The 19,709-nt window shown below is 43.4% G+C and overlaps 1 long non-coding RNA gene across 1 annotated transcript; it reads left to right on the top strand.

Annotated features, from left to right (window-relative positions):
• The first annotated feature begins 9,186 nt into the window (after window positions 1-9,186).
• On the top strand, window positions 9,187-11,586 carry LOC134762002 (uncharacterized). Its single transcript, XR_010141439.1, has 2 exons — window positions 9,187-9,303; window positions 11,450-11,586. It is a non-coding gene; the product is annotated as an uncharacterized LOC134762002 (long non-coding RNA).
• The last annotated feature ends 8,123 nt before the right edge of the window (window positions 11,587-19,709 follow it).

Here is a 19,709-nt window from a genome sequence, read left to right as displayed (position 1 = left end):
TTCTGGTTTGCTGTTCTTCAGAAAAAAAAAAAAAATCATCAGAGCTCTGCATGAGATCTGCAACCCCTCCCACATCAATCTTAGGAAGCCCAAGAACATTCTATAACTTAGTTCCCAAACAGGCCACAAGCAGATGGAATTCTCCATGAGAAAGATGGTTTCTTTTCTTTCTCTCTCCCCTGACACCCTCCTCCTTTTTAACTTCAAAGGTGTTTCCCTGGGCTTCCCACTGCTCAGATATGTGTGATTCTCTCCCAGCACCCTTTCCTCCTCAGGCACCTGCTTCCCCCATGGAGGGGGACGTTGTCCAGTAGCTTGGAGTGGACCTCTGTTGTCCTCCCACACCTGGGAAATGCACGTCTCCTTCCCAATGCCTGGCGCGGCCAAGGCCATGGGAGGAGTGCATTGAAAGTCTACATCCAGTGAAGACAATTTGTCAGTCTTCATTATCAAAAGCTGTGTGGCACCAACACTGGAGTTAAGGGTCAGTGTGGCTTCCAATTAAAACTCCCTATTGAAGATGGATTTATGTTTGGTCCATTTCAAAACACATTGGGCTGCAACTTATCATTGAAGTTGTCAGACTGAAAGCACTTTCCTTTTTTAGTGCTTCAAGGGTTTAAAAGCCATTAATTCATTTTGTTTAAGATATAAAGACATAAACGAATGAGGGTTTTTTTTTTTCTTTTCTTTTTAAGGAGGAAAAAACAACCCACCTTGGTCCAGATGTGTTCTGGATACACTGAAACATTTCGAATGTGGGTCAAATTGACAGGGTTTTTATCTTATATATTGAGCATTTCTGTTTTTAGTGAGTTTACCATGGGAATGTTATGGTGAAAGACAAGGAGAGACTCTTTTAGATGATCCTCAAAGTCACATGTTGGGAATTTTGAACAGAGCCCAAGTTGTTCAGGGGTGAGTTACTTTACTAAAAGAAAAAAAAATGACTTTCTGTTTTTAAGGGTAAGAAATATGTATTCTTAAACATCTTAGACACGAAATCAAATTCATGTTGAGACATTTTGATGATGTCAGCACAAATAAATCAATTACTTTAAGAAAGGAAATTCCTAGTACTTACCTATAGTTTAAAAAAAAAAGAGAAGGGAAGCAGTGGAAAAGGACAAAATGTTTGAGGGGAGTATCCTGGCAAAACAGATTCAAGTCTGGGGATAATTTTTGTTTATAATAAATAAAAATTGAAAAGGAAAGGAGACACTATCAAGATAAGAGTATGTCTCTTGCCAAGAAAGACCCAAATGTTTCAAATAGAACATGTCTTAGCTCATTTATCTTGGCTCATATCATCCTTTGGGATTCCTCTAATCACAGTTTGTTGCTTTTTAGAGGGAGTCCCGGCTGAAGTCTTGTTTAGTGAACAATGAAAATCTTTTAGATTTCTTATCTCATGTTGACAGCAGTAAGTTGATTCTTCACTACAAACCCATTCTTGCCTCTTTACCCCCAAGTCACAACTTGAGGAAAAATCAATTAAGCCCACTTACTCCATCTATTTAGCCAGATCCACTAACTGTGAAATGCAGAGTCCCAGCATTCACAATTCCCATTGGGCAACCTTGAGATGGAGGGAGGAGGACGTGGTTAATGCAGTTATTAGAGTCATGAGCCAGCACTACTTTGCAGCCCAGGCAAACCCTGAGCAGACCAAGAGCCCCAAAGCCCAAAATATAGCAGTAGGATGTGGGGCATCTAACCCTACTTTCTTGTCCCAACTCAGGATCCTTGACATCACTTGGACAGACTCTGGAATAATAAAGATCCCCAGTTCTTGCCCTCTAACCACATAGGTGTTACAGGGAGTATAAAAATGATCTCTATTGTGTTAGGAGAACTTGGAGATCTTCCCAAAGCCTCAGAGAAACAACTTTAAATGTCATAATGCGAATGGAGAAGTTTCCTTTTGAAACCAGCTTTAATACTAGAAATGCCACTGAGTTTTACAGCAGCCTGTCATGATTAAGCACATTTAGTAATAATAAAATGATAACAATAGATAGTTTATTGAATCGAATTTACCACTTGTGCAATGCACAGAATGCGAGCCACTTGACAGAGTTGATCTTGCCTAAGCCTCACTACGGGTTCTATTTTATAATTATTTTTATTTATTTATTTTTTTTTTTGAGACAGAGTTTCACTCTGTCACTCAGGCTGAAGTGCAATGGCTTGATCTCGGCTCACTGCAACCTCCGCCTCCCAGGTTCAAGCGATTCTCATGCCTCAGCCTCCCAAGTAGCTGGGACTACAGGCGTATGCCACCACACCAGGGTAATTTTTGTATTTTTAGTAGAGATGAGGTTTCACCATGTTGGCCAGGCTGGTCTCAAACTCCTGACCTCAGGTGATCCACCCACCTCAGCCTCCCGAAGTGCTGGGATTACAGTATAATTATTTTTAAAATGAAGTAACTAAGGTTTTGAGAGGCTAACTAATTTGCCCACATACATAAAATAATAAGCTAGACTTAAAAGCTGGAGTTTCATTCTTGAATATGCAGGCTTAATCCCTCTACCCTAAGTGTAGCGGATAGAATGTCTGATAGTTCCAAATGTATCTAGCAAGTTACACTTCAGACATCCCAGTTGAAATCTCTGGTTTCCTCTCCCCATGTGAGGTTGTCCACTCTGAATCAAATGAAAATGACTTATTTTCCATTCTTAAAGAATAAAAGAGCATTCTGTATGGGCAACTGGCATGCAAGTTTTCAGTGTGGAATGCCCATTTAGAAATGAGAAAAATCCATTGAATATGGCACTAGGGATCAATTTTGTGTCACCATTTAACCAAATACTATATGAATTCACAGCCACAAAAGGGTTGCCAGTAAGTGGTCTATGAGTGCCAGGGGTGAGTGCTAAGGCCTCCTGTTACTTAGGTAATCAGGTAACTTGATTAGAGACAACACATCGCTAACGTGATGATTGGATGGTTCGAGTTTCTTTCTGTAGAATTCTGTTGAGCCTTTCTATCTTCTTCTTTTTTTTTTTTTTTGAGATGGAGTCTCGCTCTGTCGCCCAGGCTGGAGTGCACTGGTGCGATCTCAGCTCACTGCAAGCTCCGCCTCCCAGGTTTACGCCATTCTCCTGCCTCAGCCTCCTGAGTAGCTGGGACTACAGGCACCTGCCACCACTCTCGGCTAATTTTTTTTTTTTGGTAGTTTTAGTAGAGATGGGGTTTCACTGTGTTAGCCAGGGTGGTCTCGATCTCCCGACCTCGTGATCCACCTGCCTCGGCCTTTTGGGATTACAGGCGTCAGCCACCACACCTGGCCGAGCCTTTCTATCTTCTAAGCCAAGTGTGTAAATATTAACAAGCAAAGGCTATGAGTGAATATTAACTAAATCTGGGTTTTAATATGCACCATCACTGACAGATCATAACAATACCATAGATTTCCACATATACTGCATTTGTGAACAGTGCTTGGAGAGTCCCAGAGGAGAAAAAGGCACAAGAGATCTTGGTCAAGTATTGCTTTTGTTTGTCTGTTGTTATGCTCAAGTTATTTTGATTCTCTTTCACATGTGAGACACTTTACATGTTAGCCAAATCACTGAAATGAATCTCGGACTCTACCTAAAGTCAGAGAAGAAGGAACTTCTCTGGGCACAGGTTTTGGGGAATGTCACTAAATAAGCTTCGCAGAGCCTGGAGAAATGCCCAATTCATTGGCTATGAAAGGCAACACCGTTTGTCCAAGGAGTCCTTGTTTCTCCTCTGGGCAGAAGAAATGAGTTACACTCGCAGAGGTGCCGAGATGGGGTATATTATCCAAGTTACCCTGCAAAATACAAGGGCCCAGGAGAGTGATTGTGTTTCTGCCTTATCAGCATCAAAATTGCTCATCAGTCCAGAAATCCAATGGAGAAATTGCAGGATTAGTGCTGTGACAAGGCAGGAACTTCTAGCTAACCAGGCTTCCCAGATCCCCCTACCCCCGTCCCTCCCTCCACCCTGGCCATAGGAGCCAGGAAAGCCAGGCTGGTAAGGAAGTAGGCTCAGAAGGCTGGAAATAGGCTTTTCCAGGGGGTATAGCCTTGGTACATGTTAACATCAGCCTGCGATTCAGAATCTGCCTGTGATTACTGTCACCTGAGAGAGTTCTTCAAGAGGTAAACAGACGGTTGGCCAACGGTGGCGTGATTTTTAATGTCTTCAAGTGGTTCATGAGAACTGCTAGGACTTCCCATCTAAGTACAAAGAGACAATTTCCATCTGTGGTCTGCGTTTCTATCACGCAAAAAAAATGTTGTTTAGACTGATGGGGTGCAACCTCTGAATGTTGGAGGCTCAATCCAAATGGGAGGGGTTCCCTGATGTCCAGCTCCTTTAGCCAAGCTTCTCTGGTCCAGAAAGCAGGCTGGAAGATTTGCAGAATTCTGTGGGAAGAGCTATTTGAAATAGTTTTAAATCATGCCTTATTTTAATCAGGCTAAAAATACCCAAACACAATCTTTCAGTATTCTGCCTTTGGTCTCTGACTCTTCTGTCAGCACAAACACATCAACAAAAAGAAAGAATTAATGTCCATCTAAATATCTGGCCTCTTTCATATATATCATGGATTGGATTTGGGTGGGTTCCAGTTTTGGAGAAAGATTCAGATTAATGATTTAGTTACTCTGATCCAAACCAGATTTCTCTAGTTGGGATTTGATTTTCTAAGATTTATGTTTTACTAGGAAGAACCCAGAAATGTTTCTTTTTAAATTCTAAGTTGGAGGAACACAGTTCAGGAGATCACATAGCAATAGAAGAACAATAAAAGACGGTGTTATCCCACGTAACGATGTGATCTCAACCTAGCGTTGAACGTCAGGGGAGGAACGAGCACACAGCCTGCATGCTGACTACTGTCTAGGTTTTTCAACTACATGGAACCCCTTTTTCCCATCAACCTGGGCATCCAAGTAAATCTTTACATGAGTAAAATAAGCAAGATGCTAATGAATGCCAACTTATATTTTAAATCAGTAGGTAGTTATCCTGAGGGTTTTGTTTTGCTTGTGTTTTGTTTTTTAAATAGGGCAACTATTCCCTAGCCTAGGTGCACACTGGAACTAGCTAGAGATCTTTTTAAAAATACTAAAGTTGAGCCAGGCGCCATGGCTTACACCTGTAATCCCAGCATTTTGGGACTCTGGGGCAGAAGGGTTGCTTGAGCCCAGGAGTTCAAGACCAGCCTGGGTAACACGGAGAAACACTGTCTCTACAAAAAATACAAAAATTAGCCAGGCGCGGTAGTATGTGCCTGTAGTCCCAGCTACTCAGGAGGCTGAGGTGGGAGGATCACTTGAAACCAGGAGGCAGAGGTTGCAGTGAGCCGAGATTATGCCACTGCACTCCAGTCTGGGTGACAGAGCTAGATCCTATCTCAAAATTAACTAAACTAAACTAAACTAAAAAAAACTAAACAACAATAAAATAAAATAAATACTGAAGCTGGATGTGGTAGCTCATGCTTGTAATCTCAGCACTCTGGGAGGCCTAGGCAGGAGAGTTGCTTGAGGCTTGGAGTTCATGACCAAACTGGACAACATAGTGAGACCCCCATCTCTACTAAAATAAATAAATAAATCATAGAAAAATTAATACTGATACATGGGCCCCTCCCCCAATAAATTCTGCTATGACCAGCCTGGTGTGATACACTGATATAGTAAAATGAGAAAGGGCTTTGGAGTTAGCCCGAGCTGGGTTCAAATCCAAGATATACTCCTTATTATCATATAACTTTAGGCATGGTACTCGTGCCTTTCAGTGCTCATTTCCTGGTATGTATTATAAAATGATAATGGAATAGTTCTTACCTTGCAAGATTGCCATGGAAATATGCATGCAAAGATTTTAGAACAGTGTCAGAAACATTAAGTGTTCAGTAAATATTTCTGAATGGATAAACAGAAAACCTCAAAAGCCCCAACTACTTTTTGTGTGTAGTTAACAAATCTGAAATGTCTTCAGTACCACTTTGGATCTCATCTTTACCTGTTTCTGGATCCAGCCATCCATGGGGCATCATCATTTTTTTGTTTGTTTTGTTTTTTGAGATGGAGTCTCTCTCTGTCGCCCAGGCTGGAGTGCAGTGGCGTGATCTCGGCTCACTGCAGCCTCCGTCTCCCAGGTTCAAGCGATTCTCCTGCCTCAGCCTCCTGAGTAGCTGGGATTACAGGAGCCCACTAACGCCCAGCTAATTTTTTTTTTTTTTGTATTTTTAGTAGAAATGGGGTTTCACTATGTTGGCCAGGCTGGTCTCAAACTCCTGACCTCATGATCCGCCTGCCTTGGCCTCCCAAAGTGCTGGGATTACAGGCGTGAGCCACCACGCCCGCCCGGAGCATCACCCTTTTGTGCATCATCTCTGGTTTACTTTGTATAACTTGACCTCAGTTTCCTTCATTCCCTGCCACTGGATTGTAGAGTTTGAGGGCAGAGACATGGTGTGTCTTATTTATTGCTGTAGTCCAGTGCCTACAACAATGTCAGTTAATAACACTAATAATCAATATAACTAATAATAACTAATAATTTGTTCATTATTAATAAATTACCACTAAATATTTGTTGAATAAGTGGATGAAAGCATCAATTCTTCAGGACCTTGATAAATGCTATTTTCTCTATTCACTGCCAGAAATAGACAACTTACCATCTCTGTTTGCCTGAAGAATTTGTGCTCACTGTTCAAGGCCCAGTTCAAATGCTTGTGAAGCTGCTTTGAGCTCTTAGGGAGAGTTGGCCTCTGCATCCTCTGTACCATCCCCTGCTGGCTCTTGCATTCATAACAACACCCAGCATCCTGCAGGACAACGAAGTCCTTCCTCCAGGGTTAACAAAGCATCGTGTCTATGGAAGTAGAAACAGAGAGCCAGTAAAATTTAGACTTGCTCAAAATTCTAAAACTGAAACTGAAACCCAGACTTCAATCTAGAGCTTTTGTCATTTTAACATATACTTCCTGAAGTGCTGTGTCTAAAAGGACTATCTTTCCAAACCTGTCTGGATCGTTTCCTAGATATCTTGGTTTCTCTCAAAACTTTCTTGCTGTCTGAATGCAGAGATGGTTAGAGGCCATCAGTATTTTTCTCACCGAATCTCTTTGGTATCTGGTCAAATATACAGTGCTCGGTACACTGTAAACACCCAGAAACTGTTGGAATAGATACATACATGTGTTATTGTCTATTTTTTTCTGTACTTATATGGCTAAAATTTTAGCAGTCTCCATCACCACCTAAGTCTTGTTTTTGAGTTCCACCCTATCCTCCTTCCTCTCTTAGCTCCCACTTTCCGACACTGTGTATTGAACTCATATTCTCCAGATCACATTATAAAAATGCATGTTCTAGGGTACAAGGCTAGAATGTTCTATGTTGCTCATGGCTGGACTTGCAAGTGTCCTGGCTGCACTTACTGCCCATCCCAAACAGTCTTATGCAAATGAATCCAGGAGGCTACTTTTGGGAATAATGTCTTGCAAATCTCAGGTTTTTTATATTTTGTGTTTTCTTGACTCCCTGGACAGCCATGGCCCTATGCTCATGCTGATGCAATGGTGTTTGAGAAGGGCTTTGTTCTTGTGATATTGGTCATTGCCAGGAAAAGCTCTAGAGAGGAAGGATCCATTTTTTTCAGATAAAGGCATTGGAATTAACCTGTTCCTTGAAGCTCAGAAGGAACTGAGTAAATTCCTCAGCAGAACTTCATGTGGTAATGTGGGTGATGCGCTTTAAGATTAGATATGTCTTATATCCAGAGCTTCCAGATGGCCTTAAAGATCTCTGAAAGTTGGAAACTTTGCAGTAATCTATTCTGGGAATTTTAAAAAATGAACAAATACAGGAAGGGGGGTCTATATTAAGTAGTGGAGGTTGTAAGAAATATACTTTTTCAATAGAGCCCTTTTAGCATTCTTTTTTTTTTTTTTGAGACAGAGTTTCACTCTGGTTTCCCAGGCTGGAGTGCAATGGTGCAGTCTCAGCTCGCTACAAACTCTGCCTCCTGGGTTCAAGTGATTTTCCTGCTTTAGCCTCCCAAGTAGCTGGGATTACAGGCACCCACCACCACACCTGGCTAATTTTGTATTTTTAATAGAGACGGAGTTTTACCATGTTGGCCAGGCTGCTCTCAAACTCCTGACCTCAGGTGATACACCTACCTCAGCCTCCCAAAATGCTGGGATTACAGGCATGAGCCACCACATCCAGCTTAGCATTCTATTATATTCCCATCATCATCAGCCCTTATTTTCAGACCCTGGGCTGCAAATACAATGAAAATGACTCCTTCGGGAGCAGAAACCATGTCAAGGGCTTTCTCACAGAGGCTGAATTACAGGCTCTGTTCCACGTGTCTCATGAGTAGAGTCCTAGATGCCCAACAGCTTGCTGACCCTCTGTCTTTCTTTGACCTGGGAACTTGTGGCATTGTGTTCTTTCCTGGTTGCTGAACTTCTGTCTTACTTCACCTTGATACCCTTGCATTCTGACTTTTGACTTCTCGCCTGTTAAGATTCTATCGCTTTCTAAAAACCCTGCTTCTGCAGATTTCAGGTTCTCACTTCCTGCCTGGTCTGTGAGGCACACCATTATCCAAGGTTCACCATTGTATCCACAACAATGAAAAGAGAACTACATCAAACTGCCTGGGAGTAGTCAGAGAGTTCAGAAGTCAGAGACTTCACTGGGAAAGAATAAATGGGGACTTTCTTTTTGAAGGAGAGAAACCTGCCTTTTTGTATTATTTTTGTATACTTTGTACTTTCCCTAGGATAATCATCTTCGTGTTGTTCTCAGCTGAGATTCAGCAAATGTTTTCTTTTCCCCACTTCCTAAATTAGCTGGGACTCCCAGAAAATGATGATCATAAAACAAGATACAGTGTTTCTAGAAAATGCAAGGGATATTTCAATCCATTACCCAGAACTGCCACTCATTTAGGAGAAGTCTTGAGGGCTTAACAGGATTATTGTACACCTAATGTAATCCCAAGGAGATTAATAAGAATAAATAAGAATTGAATGACAAAGTCTTAAAGCACAGTTAAAGCTTTTTAAACTGGAGAGCAAGAGACCTCCAACAGACAGAGGATTGTTTCCTAAGAAAAGGGGCGTGTGTCTCCTTTATGGTGTAATGAGCTCCTGGAAATTGCATCATCCCAGGCAGAAAATCCCAGAGGAGACGAAGCCTGTCCACGTACATTGTTAGGCTGAATCTTGAAAATGCCCAGCATCATTGGTAAAAATCATGGAATGAGCAAATAAACACAATGAGAAACAAGGTATGGATGTTTGCCAGGCTACATTGAATGAGCCAAGAGGAAAACTTTAAAGTAGTAACAAATTAATAAGCAAATAAGGATTGCCATGGTGACCCTGAATTATGGCGTCAATTTTTTTCTTCTAAAAATGGTACTGATTGCATTAATATCTTGATTATATTTCAATCATAGTGTTTGTGTCCTCCATCAGGCTCATCTGATCTTAGACAAATGGTCTGCCTTCTTTTTGAGAAAAAAAATAGATACTGAATGGGTTTCTGAATGGAGACACAGATTCAGAGCAATATCACAAAGAAACATATAAAAACAAGCTGGTCCTTCGAAAAGGAGTTGTTAGAAGCAGGCAGTTTGGTTCTGCCTGGGTCTCAATTCTTATACTAGGACCCTGATAAATCACTTCTAAAGTGTTCAGACACTCAGTATGTTGAACTCACATTCTCCAGGTCACATTATTAAAAGGCATGTTTTAAGATGCAAGGCTAGAATGTTCTATGTTGCCTGTGGCTGGACCTGCCACAGTGTGAGGGGTACAGTTACTGCCTACCCCAAAGAGTTTTGTGCAAACCTATCAGGGAGACTGCTTTTGGGAACAGTGTCTTGCAAATCCCAGCTTTTTGGATTTTGTGCTTTCTTGACTCTGTGGACTAAAACTTCAGCAGCCGTGGCCCTGTGCTCTTGCTGATATTAATATAATGCTCTTGGAGAAGGGGTCTGTGTCAATTACCCTGACTGTGAACCAGTCACATGCTCTTTTTTTAATGAAAATATATGGGCCACTGTTTTCCCTGCATCTGTGTCATTTACTGGGAGTCTGAGTGACACAGTGGCCCTGACGTATGACAAAAGATGTTACTGCCTCTCCCTGCCACGTCTGCTTGAGTCTGAAGTGGAATGGTGAGGTTGGAAATGCAATGTGCTTCCATGGAAGATCAGATCATTCTCACACCCCTCCAAAATTCTACAGCCACTGGGCTTCTATAAACATTTCTAGAGAACCAGTTTCTAATAGAGGGTCTTCAGCTTGCATGAAGCAGCAGCTAATTCTCATTCAAATTAAACAACAGAATGAGTCTATTGGCGGCTTTGTTGGAAGTCAGATCACTCAGGCATGGCATTCAGCTTGGGTCCAAAATGAGCTGTCTCAAACGGAGTGGCTCACTTTAGCACAGTAAACAATGACCACCTGCTATTCTCTCGAATGCATCTAGAGGCTAAGGAGCACTTTATTATTTTAACTAGCACGCAGCCTCTGGAGGCTGCCCTGTAGACATCAATCACCAAATTTACAGCTTGTAATGATATCTAGGATATGAGAATGCAATGCCTTTAAGAATCCCTTCCACAAAATATGAAGTCAAATTGAACTTTAATCTTTAGAGCAAAGGAAATACATTCTTTTCACTGGGGAGTTAAGAAATGTGAGCAAATTGTAAGTGACTTTTAAAGTATACAATAAGACTGCCAGCCCTAGTCATGGGGAAAAAATAATTGGCACTTTATGTCAGCATTTTCCATGAATTATTTGAAAAACAGATAAAATGTGTCATTTATACGGATCTACTTCCCACTGTTCTTCAAAGCTCCTTTCTACTGAATAAGTAATCACCCTTCACTGGTGATTGGCACATGTGTATAACTCCAACTTGGGCAAAATATGTCAGAAAACCCTTGGGTTGGTTTATATGTAAGATATCCAGAGTCTTTGGATATAAGAAAGAAATTGAAAAAAAAAAAGATGCTAAGCTCTGTCACCCTTGGGTTATACAGACAAGTGTCTATTCCTTCCCTGGGCACTGAATCCTGGGCACCAGAAGATCATTCAGGGCAGATAAAGACCCCGTGCCTGAAGGAGTTACAAACTGCATTTCTTACCAGCATTTAGAACTTTAGCTCCTTACTTCCAATAAAGGGAAACACTTCTCTGACATTTACCCTTAAATTACATGAAAAATAGTCTCAAGACAAGCTAATTTGTTGGAGAATGATGGGTGTTCCTGGTGTTTCTCATCTTTGTAAGCAAAAAGATTACCATCCTTTATAAAGGAGAAGGGGGTTGCATATAGCTTGCCAATGCAATGTGTTGTGGACTGTGTATGGAAGAGAGGTTAACTATCCGAGAGACAAATATTTTGTTCTTTCTTGGCAGGAGAATCAAAAGTGGGCATTTGATGTTAAAGCCCTGAGTCCTTCTAAGTGTTTCCATGTCCTTCTCTGCAGCCACGTGACATTAAAATCTTCAGCAAATTAAGCAAATGAGTAAAACATGTACCACACTGAGATGCACACAGGCTTAATGTATTATTCCTTCTATGCATGAAAAATATCACAAGGGGACGTATAGGAGCAATGCTTGAAATTGTTTCCTGGGATCTTTCTTTAGAAATCTTTGTAAACTGGCCAGGCTTGGTGGCTGACGTCTGTAATCCCAGTATTGTGGGAAGCCGAGGTGGGAGGATCACCTGAGGCCAAGAGTTCCAGAACAGCCTGGGCAATTAGTGAGACCCCAGTTCTACAAAAAAAGTAAAAAATTAGCTCAATGTGGTGGCACGTGCCTGTAGTGCTAGCTACTCAGGAGACTGAGATGGGAGGATCCCTTGAGCCCAGGAGTTCCAGGTTGCAGTGAGCCATGATTATGACACTGCACTACAGCCTTGGTGACAGAATGGAACCCAGGCTGAAAGAAAGAAAGGAAGAAAGAAAGAGAAGAAGGGAGGAAGGGGGGAAGGGAGAAAGAGAGAAAGAAGGAAAGAAAGAAGGAAAGAAGGGAAGGAAGGAAGAGAAAGAAGGAAAGAAGGAAAGAAAGAAAAAAAAGAAAGATTTTTACAAACCCTGAGACTACAAAAGTGTTAGGATGGAAAGTATCTACCAGTTGCGTTAGTTCATTTTCAACACATAACTCTTTATTTTGACCCAGGCCTTACGTATTACTGATGCCTGATAGTTTTCACGTTTCATGGGTCACTCACCGTGTTTGTTAGGAAGGGTCAAGGGAGACACCGCCACTGTGCAAGAGAGAACATAAGGCACATTCCCTCTCCACAAATACCATTCAGAGCAAGCAGAAGCTCTAATGACCCTTTTGATCATTGTGGCCTTCTAGCCACATCCTCATAGGAAATTCCCCTCCTCCTGCAGGGTCCCCTAGCACTCACACCCAGAAAGCAGAAGGCAATCTTACTCTGGTCGGAGGTTGGGAAGGCCTAGGTTGGTAGCTCATGGGATTCTCTGTCCCAGTAATCTTGCTGCTTCTTTCCCCTGACCCCAGAGCTCAATTAGGATAAGAATTGGGCTTCTGTCTCCTTCAATTTCTGTTTATTTAGAGGCCACTTTCCCGGTTTCCAGTTCTTTCCAGATGGAGGCCTGCTTTTCCTGTCAGCAGAACTAGACCTCAGACTCTGCACCTTGGCTGACCGTTTGGGCCCAGGAATGTGCTTCCAGAGCTCTCTGTTGCTGACTGTATTAGTTTGTTCTCAGGCCACTAATAAAGACATACCCAAGACTGCGTAATCTATAAAGGAAAAAGGTTTAATTGACTCACAGTTCAGCATGGCTGGGGAGGCCTCACAATCATGGTGGAAGGCAAAGGAGAAGCAAAGGCAGGTCTTATATTGCAGCAGACAAGAGAGAGGTTGTGCAGGGGAACTCCCATTTAAAAACCATTAGATCTCATAAGACTTATTCACTACCACGAGAACAGTATGGGGGAAGCTGCCACCAGGATTCAATTATCTCCATCTGGCTCCACCCTTGACACATGGAGATTATTACAATTCAATGTGAGATTTGGGTGGGGGACACAGCCAAACCATATCACTGACTCTCTGCTTTCCCATGCTGTCTGGAGTCTTGGATACTACCCTGATTCTTGTGGGGTCCCCAGGTGGTAAAACCAGTGCCTGTCCTGAACTGACCACTGGGATTCGTAGTGCTCTGTACCATGCTCAGATCCCCAGCCTGGTAAGCTATGCTTCCTGCAGCTCAGTTGGCCTATCTCGTTCTAGTATGTGTGTGTGGCCACTGCCAGCATAGCATATTGAGAGGTGACAGCGTGCTGGCAGTTCTCACAGCCCTCGTTCGCTCTTGGCGCCTCCTCTGCCTGGGCTCCCACTTTGGCGGCACTTGAGGAGCCCTTCAGCCCACCACTGCACTGTGGGAGCCCCTTTCTGGGCTGGCCAAGGCCGGAGCCGGCTCCCTCAGCTTGCGGGGAGGTGTGGAGGGAGAGGTGTGGGCGGCAACCGGGGCTGCACGTGGTGCTTGCGGGCCAGCATGAGTTCCAGGTGGGTGTGGGCTTGGCGGGCCCCACACTAGGAGCAGCTGGCCCTGCCGACCCCGGGCAATGAGGGGCTTAGCACCCGGGCCAGCGGCTGCAGAGGGTGTGCTGGGTCCCCCAGCAGTGCCGGCCCACCGGTGCTGCGCTCTATTTCTCGCCGTGTCTTAGCTGCCTCCCCGCGGGGCAGGGCTCGGGACCTGCAGCCAGCCATGCCTGAGCCCCACCCCTCCCCCGTGGGCTCCTGTGTGGCCTGAGCCTCCCTGATGAGCACCGCCCCCTGCTCCACGGCACCCAGTCCCATCGACCACCCAAGGGCTGAGAAGCGCGGGCGCACAGCCCCGGACTGGCAGGCAGCTCCACCTGCAGCCCCAGTGTGGGATCCATCGGGTGAAGCCAGCTGGGCTCCTGAGTCTGGTGGGGACGTGGAGAACCTTTATGTCTAGCTCAGGGACTGTAAATACACCAATGGGCACTCTATATCTAGCTCAAGGTTTGTAAACACACCAATCAACACCCTGTGTCTAGCTCAGGGTTTGTGAATGCACCAATGGACACTCTAGCTACTCTGGTGGGGCCTTGGAGAACCTTTGTGTGGACACTCTGTATCTAGCTAATCTGGTGGGGACGTGGAGAACCTTTGTGTCTAGCTCAGGGATTGTAAACGCACCAATCAGCCCCTGTCAAAACAGACCACTCGGCTCTACCAATCAGCAGGATGTGGGTGGGGCCAGATAAGAGAATAAAAGCAGGCTGCCCGAGCCAGCAGTGGCAACGCGCTCGGGTCCCCTTCCACACTGTGGAAGCTTTGTTCTTTCGCTCTTTGCAATAAATCTTGCTACTGCTCACTCTTTGGGTCCACACTGCTTTTATGAGCTGTAACACTCACCGCGAAGGTCTGCAGCTTCACTCCTGAAGCCAGCGAGACCAGGAGCCCACCTGGAGGAACGAGCAACTCCAGACGTGCCACCTTAAGAGCTGTAACACTCACCGCGAAGGTCTGCAGCTTCACTCCTGAGCCAGCGAGACCACGAACCCACCAGAAGGAAGAAACTCCGAACACATCTGAACATCATAAGGAACAAACTCCGGACACGCCGCCTTTAAGAACTGTAACACTCACCGCGAGGATCCGCGGCTTCATTCTTGAAGTCAATGAGACCAAGAACCCACCAATTCCGGACACAGTATCAGTAGTTTCCAAATTGCTGGGGGCCTGATCAGTTCTTTTTCTCTGGAAACTGACACTTAAATCATAAAGCCATGTGTCTGTCATATGACCCTGGGCCTCCCTCTTCTCTCTACGCTGCCACTTCCAAGCCCCCAATGTAATTGATGGGCCCTACCCAACATGGGCCCATCGGAATCTTTTCCTATGGAATTTAGAAGTGCACAGGTGTGTTTAAAGAAAGGGAGGGCGGGCTAGGTGCGGTGGCTCATGCCTTTATTCTCAGCATTTTGGGAGGCTGAGGCGGATGAATCACTTGAGGTCAGGAATTCGAGACCAGCCTGGCAAACATGGTGAAACCCTGTTTCTACTAAAAGTACAAAAATTAGCTGGGTGTGGTGGTGCATATCTGTAATCCCAGCTACTCGGGAGGCTGAGGTGGGAGAAACACTTGAACCCAGGAGGTGGAGGTTACAGTGAACCACCACTGCATTCCAGCCTGGGTGACAGAGAGAGACTCTGTCTCAAATATATAAATAAATAGAGAGAGAGAGAGAGAGATCTGATAACCACCATCCCAATTGTAGTCCCTTCCTCAAATCCACATGCATTGCTCCTCTGTGTCCATGAGACCATTATTAGCATAACCATCATTATTTTCCTGGATGTTATTCTCACTCAGATCGAATTGTTTACTTTGCAACCAGAGAAGTCCTAACTCATGCAGTTCCCCCGAGACCTAAGTGTCTGATAACTCCCCACAGAGAAATTGCAGGGAGCTGGAGAGCAGTGCCAGGTGGATGAGGGCCTCTTCTCCACCTTCTACCCAAACGTCTCCATTCTGTGTCAATTATAGGTTGGGATTTCATCCGCTATTTTACATAAAACATGTTCTGCTGGTATTCTGTTGCTAAAGAATAAAAACCCCTCCCTGTGGACCTGTGGGATTTTCTCCTACAGATGCCACTCATCTCTGAAGTTGGGGCAATTGGATTCCTCAGCTGTGGGCCTCACCTCATCTCGGACTCGGAGAGCTTGTCTGGTGCAGATAACTCCAGAGGTCACGTCAGATGTTAAGATGTTATGATTGACTGTGCCCAAATCCAAATTTTATCATTTTTAATCCTTCTTTTCTGTCTCAGACTTGCAGTGAACCTCAAGCATTTCAAGTCTGGAACCAAGTATTAGGTATTCGATAGAAGTACAGTGTCTTTTTACAATTGTTTAGGTTTCCTAAAGCAAATATCACATGACTACCGTTACCATTTATCTCATAATTCTGCCATTTGACACGCACGGTGATAAAAGGCAATATATAATAAATTATCTTACGAGAGCCTATAAAGTCTTGTTAGAATTATTTTTGGAATGATATTGTTTTACCACATGAGATTTTAAAAAGGAACTACCTACTGCCTGTTTTAAAAAGTAATTTTTTTCATATAAAGATTGCCTTTTATCCAGAGATCGAATGGAAGTTGTTGCTAAAAAATTAACGGGCATACAAGAATTGCCTTGAATGTTTTGGAAGATGAGGAAGATGTCCAGATTTTGTTCACTTGATATTATCCTTGCAAAATTCTAGGACTAAATTGACATTCACAGAGGGCTGCCCAAATCTAGCAAGCTCATTTACAGCGTTTGTAGCTTACCCATTAGCCCTGGAATTTGGAAAAGTTCATTATAATTGGGGTTGGAGGGTTAGTTCATGCATTTCATTAACTTGCTTGCCAAAAATCTCTTCCCATTAATGATATCTCCACCCAAGTTATTACATTTTTCTCTGAAAATTATTGGGCAATAAATGTTTGAACATAACTCACATGGTACAATAATGGAATTAATCTAAGTAGAGATGTAATGGCTTCTTTGATTAATGGATTCTTGGACAATGCAGCTGACTGAGAATATAATACCTTTTAATTATAGGCGAGAACAATTTTCTCTTTCAAATATTGGTACTGCTTACATGGTTTATACCTAACCACAGGTGAGAATTATTTATAGTCTAAGCGAAAGTATTAGGTTGGTGCAAAAGTAATTGCCATTAAAAGTAATGGCAAAAACCGCAATTACTTTTGCATCAACCTAAATAGTTAGCCAGCAAACTGAAAACTGGATGTTGGTCCATTTCTCCTTTCTATACATGACATAACTTGTTTACATTTTCTTGTCTCATTTAACAAAAACATCCCCTACCCCATGCCCCTCTTCCCCAAATCCTTATCTCTCTGTACTAAACAAAGTAAACTTCAATTTCTACTTTTTACATCCCTACCCCATCCGTATCTCAACCCCCTTTTAATTTTATTTTCATAATTTAGTCATCACTAGAACCACAGCTTTTATCCTGGTAGATTACGTTTTTTCAGAAACTCCTCACGGACTTTGGCTAATTCCAAACTCACTCATTTCTTTTTCTCCACTTAACAATCGATATTTGTAAATACTTTCAGATTTTCATCTCTGTTATTTTCCAGACCATTTCATGGAAGGAAATTGGCATTTTGATCTGAGTTTTTTCGATATGGAATTGAGAGGAATTCAGAAGTAATAATCTTATTCAAGAAACACAGGGCTCAATTGCAAAGAATTAATTAAAACTATCATGTCCTCTCCTTAGTCATTCAGCTGTGAATGGGTTTAATGACCTGGTGTCTGCCATTGGCCACGGTCCTGGAAATGCGTTAAGGGAACAGGAATATTCTTGCTGTGTCAAGCTGTAGGACAAAGTGCTTGGGGAAAAGGAGGCAGGGCTGTGTGGCAGTAGATTTGGAGTGGCCAGCATTAGGAACTGTTCAAATTTCCCTGCATGAGATTTGTTGGTGGTCAGGGAGTATTGGTGAAGTTCGAAGTCCGACTACTTGAAATGACTACTTTGGATCATTGTCTGGAGGACATAGAGAATAATGATTAAAAATACAAGCTTTTGGCCTGGTGCAGTGGCTCACGCCAGTAATCTCAGCACTTTGAGAGGCCGAGACAGGCGGATCACGAGGTCAGGAGATCGAGACCATCCTGGCCAACACGGTGAAACCCCATCTCTACTAAAAATACAAAAAATTAGCCAGGCGTGGTGGCGGGTGCCTGTAGTCTCAGCTACTCGGGAAGCTGAGGCAGGAGAATGGCGTGAACCCGGAAGGTGGAGCTTGCAGTGAGCCGAGATCGCGCCACTGCACTCCAGCCTGGGCGACAGAGCGAGACTCCGTCTCAAAAAAAAAAAAAAAAATACAAGCTTTTAAGCTGGGCTTGGTGACTCACACCTGTAGACCCTGCTACTACTCAAGTTGAGGCAGGAGGATCCCTTGAGTCCAAGAGTTCAAGGTGACACTGCACTCCAGCCTGGGCGACAGAGTGTGACCTTGTCCTGAAAACAAAAACAAAAACAAACAGGCCGGGCACTGTGGCTCACGCCTGTAATCCCAGCACTTTGGGAGGCCGAGGCGGTGGATCACTTGAGGTCATGAGATCGAGACCATCCTGGCTAACACGGTGAAACCCCGTCTCTACTAAAAATACAAAAAATTAGCCAGTGTGGTGGCGGGCGCCTGTAGTCCCAGCTACTCGTGAGGCTGAGGCAGGAGAATGGCGTGAACCCGGGAGGCAGAGCTTGCAGTGAGCCCCGAGATCGCGCAACTGCACTCCAGCCTGCGCGACAAAGGGAGACTCTGTCTCAAAAAAAAAAAAAAAGCAAGCTTTGAAATCACACAAATGTAGGCTTGACCTGTGACCCTACCACTTGTAACCCATGTAATTCTTGATTAGTAAGTTGCCTAAATTCTCTGTACCTCAAGTTCTTGCTCTGTAAAATGGCTTAATGGCACCTACCTGAAGCCACAGTTAGAAGGATTAAATGAGGTAAGGTGTATAGTACTAATTCATAAAGGCAGATTAATCAAGGATGAGTATTATCACTATTACCTTTATGGTTGTTACTTTGTTTCTTAGTCCATTCAGTACTTTTGCAGAATTAGTCAATTATATCCCAATTCTGAGAACGCCATCTCCCACGACTCACCAAATCTCATGGGAACTTCTACCTTCTACAATTGAACTCTGCAGTAGAAGGGGACAAAACCCTGGCTGTGAAGGGAATAGCCAATGCACACACATGGATGGCCGAGGACATTTCTGGCTTCTGTTATCTCTCCAAGTCTAACATTTGGTAGGATCACCCCCACGGACTCCACAGTTCCGTTCCTCTGCCATAGGACAGAGGAACTAGTAATAGCCTGGTCCCAAGAGTGTCCAGCAAGGTCCCGCAAGGATATTCCAAAGTCTAATGGCCTTTTTGGAGAGATCCTTTGGTCTTTGTTGATTATTTGGAGTTAAGAGTTCGTGGCTCTTAGTAATAGTGGTGCTAATAGTCATTGAAGATTCTCTTGTTCCTGTAGTTTTTGATAATTTAATTGGCATCATTGGTGCAGCATCTCAGGGAAGGTATCCACGCTTCAAGGCAAGAGGCATTTTCAAGGATAGTGGCCTTGGGCTGTCCCATCTTTTAGGTAAGTTAGGGAAATTCAATATCCCAGTCAAAGGCGGCTGAAATAGGAAAGCAATGTTCCATGCCAGCTAAGGTCCCTTAATGGACAGTGAAAAAATGAGGAAGGCAGGAGAAGGGATGATAATAAGTATCAAACTTAAATAAACTGGAATATTAGAGCACAATTTCATTCTGCTCTTCATTTTTCACTGAACCAGGTCACCCCTTCCTAATAATGACGGAAAACTATTCAACCATGGAATTATCACAGCATTTAAAGACTGTTGTGTTTAGGGGCTGCCATTGTCCTGTAAAAATCTGCATGTGGAATTGAGCTCTAAGCCAAGGATATTTGACCTCTACTGTACCAAGGGTTCCATTTGCAATCTCCCAGAAGCCCAGTGGTGGTACCTGATTTGCATGGCTATTTACATAAATCTATATATACATAGTTTGCAAGTTTGGATCATGAGTTGATTATGTCTTGT

The sequence above is a fragment of the Pongo abelii genome, chromosome 8, assembly GCF_028885655.2.
Source record: "Pongo abelii isolate AG06213 chromosome 8, NHGRI_mPonAbe1-v2.0_pri, whole genome shotgun sequence".
Taxonomy (NCBI): domain Eukaryota; kingdom Metazoa; phylum Chordata; class Mammalia; order Primates; family Hominidae; genus Pongo; species Pongo abelii.
The sequence above is the reverse complement of the archived record's forward strand: the minus strand, read 5'-3'. Positions and strand labels throughout refer to the sequence as shown.